This window comes from Myxine glutinosa, chromosome 5, assembly GCF_964187855.1.
Source record: "Myxine glutinosa chromosome 5, kmMyxGlut1.1, whole genome shotgun sequence".
NCBI lineage: Eukaryota > Metazoa > Chordata > Myxini > Myxiniformes > Myxinidae > Myxine > Myxine glutinosa.
The window spans coordinates 44211080-44214234 of NC_136265.1; positions in this window are offsets into that span (position 1 = coordinate 44211080).

The window sequence follows — 3155 nt, forward strand, 5'->3', positions numbered from 1 at the left end:
AAATTATTAATTTTCCTTCACATTCTCATTATAAAGCTTTGTTGAAAATTTGATGACAAAACTCAAAAGGTAAATTGAAATTTCAGGTCAATTGGATGAAAATTGATGATTTTATGTGACACTGACCTTTGCTGACCACCACAAAATTATTAACTTGCCTTCTGCGCATTATCCTAATAAAATTTTGCTGCAAATTTGATGCCAAAAGCTCAAATGCTTAAAAAGAAGTTATGGCCCAGACAGACACGCAGAAGTGATTACAAAACTCCGTCTCCTGCTACGTGGACGAGTTAATAATAATAGAATGACAAATATATTATGATTGTCCAGGAAGAAAGATTTACAAAATAACTCTTTACGGAAAAGACTTTATTAGTTTTACAATTCCCGAACCAAGCTCAGACCGAACAGCGGAACAGTAAATAAGTTAATAATCCATTGAGTGGTTAAACAAAGTGTGTGTACAAAACTCCAAAGTTTGAGCAAAGCTCAGCTTATCCAAACACTGCCCTGGCTATCAGTTGGGGTCAAACACCGACCGCATGAACCGCTGACATTGTGCTCCATTGTTTACCCGTGCGCAATTTGGGACCATCTATTTATTACGTACGCATTTGATCGACAATTAAATTCGTCAATCGAGAAAGTTTTGTCTATCGACGGTTAATGTGGTGTGTGTGTCGAAGGGTGAACACGTTACCGTCACAATATTTGTACAAGCTGAAGTGCCCGTCTTTGACGGATTCCCATAAATATTCCCTTTCAGTTCATACAACCATGTTCTGTGATAGTTGTTGCATTACTGTAATACAGAACAAACGAACTGCAGTTGGACGCTGTCCGGGGTTCGGTGAAGATCCTGAAAACAGCCCTTCGGAACAAAACTCTTCTGAAACCCACATCCACAGGGGATGACGACAACCACCACCATCACCACCACCACCAATAACAAACAAAACCTATAGTCTAACCTTGTCATGTGACCATATCCTCAGCTCTGATTGGTGGACGTTTGTGAGGGACATACATACACTGAATGGACAAACACTGTTCCAGAAGACATTGCCCTACGGGCTATGCTGTAAAAATATGGCTGCCGAACCACGTGACCGATGACGTCATCATTTCTTTTCTGACCAATTTATCCCTCAATCACGCTCAATAAATTTTTTACTTATGGGATCAAGCATAGATTTATCACTTTACAATGAGCCACCTTTCAACTTTTTCCCATGTAGCAGTTTCGGTGATATAGAGGTGCAAAGTTTTTCGGTTTTTCCAAGATGATGCTTGTACCACCTGCCCTATGGCGTCATAATTATCATTACAGAATTCTACAGGAGGCGCTCCCATGGTGAAAATTGTGTCAATCGGACCAACGGTTGAACAGAAAACTAATTTTAAAGGGTATAAACCCACAACATGCCGGCAGAAGGGATATACATACATACGTACGTACGTACAGCCAGACAGACAGACATATATATATATATATATATATATATATATATATATATATACAGCCAGCCTGGTGTTGGCTTAGCGGTTAGGGTGCCGGCTTGGGATCCTCGGATCCTGAGTTCAAATCCCGGTCGATCGCTGAATTAACGCCACGGGGATTGACTCAGCCTGTCATCCTTCCGAGTTCCGCAAATTGAGTACCAGCTTGCTGGGATGAATGATCCCGGTGTGGACCCCAATTTAGAATAGGTACGCCGTATCCTTGCGCATCGTAAGAGGCGACTAAGGGTTGGCGTCAGGAAGGGCATCCGGCCATAAAAACATTGCCTCAAAAAGGGAACCATGATCGTCATGGGGCCCGCAAGGCTAACCCCTGCTCTGGCGGGGGAAAATGTCCTTAAAAAACGATCATTCATTCATATACATACATACATACATACATACATACACTGGATGGACAGCCACACACTGTTCCAGATGGCATTACCCTACGGGCTAGACCGTAAAAACACAAACACAACCAACAACCACACTGTTGCTAAGGGGAGGTCATTTTTAACAAATTTATTGGAGTTATATGAAGCAGTTTCTGATTGTGTAGGTCAGCACACTGGATTCACCCCAGCTATTCTATGGGATGTGATTGTGAATACCTCCCCTGTGAGCAATCCCGAGCGAAAGCAAGCTATTATGGAAAGCACGGCAAACTCCAATAATAGCATGAAACGGCTGCAAAGACCCACGAGGAGAAAGCGAGCAGGTAGACGTACAACCCTGGCACATATCTTCTTGGCACGACTCCTCCGAGTGCCATCGGTGACCCCTGTGAAGCAGCCGAGGCCCTACGGCCTCTTGGGTGAAGCAAAATGGCTGGCTGTAACAAAAATATGCCAAACAATGATAATAATCAGTCACAGGGAATGACGAAAGGGACACAGACCCCTCGAAGGCTGAGGCCTCAGTCTGTGCGGCTACACTGAACAGCCAGAATGTGTGCTGAAAAGGATAATGGCTGCACCTTCTCCAATGAGGAGAAGCAGGGGATCCCTGCCTAACGTTAGGACCGAGCTCAACACCAAAGCAATTCTCGCTCTTCTTTATAATCTATGGGAAAAAGCCTGGTGTTGACTTGCTGTTAAAGTGGTTGCCTCAATATATTAGGGTCTTGAGTTTGATCCCCTGCCGTGCCATTAAATAACGCAAGGTGGGTTTACTCAGCCTGACATCCTTCCGAGGTCGGCAAAATGAGTACCAGCTGACTGAGAAAAGGAGGCACTGCATCAGCGACACAGCCGCGCTCCCAGCAGCCACAGGCTTCACACGAAATATTAATAAATAATAATCTATTATAAATCTTATTCTGTGCATTAAACATAGAAAAAGGAAAACAATTCGAGGACAAACTGAAAACTTCAAACAATCCACAAAATATCACCTTGGTTGCAACTTAGGGGCAGAATAGGACACGGCCATCTTAATCGACATTTGTCAGAGTTCAAGACAATTTTGGAGTACGTCTGAGTCAGTGGAGAAAAACATTCGAAACAAGACACAAAAAAATAAGTAAAAGGGAACATTAATTCCACCTGACAGCTGCTTAAGGAGATTAAGTCGGACCCAATTCCAACATGGATAAAATCCAGGTGCATTTCAACTGCCCCGATAACAGGAAATTTAAGCGAGTAAAGACAGAG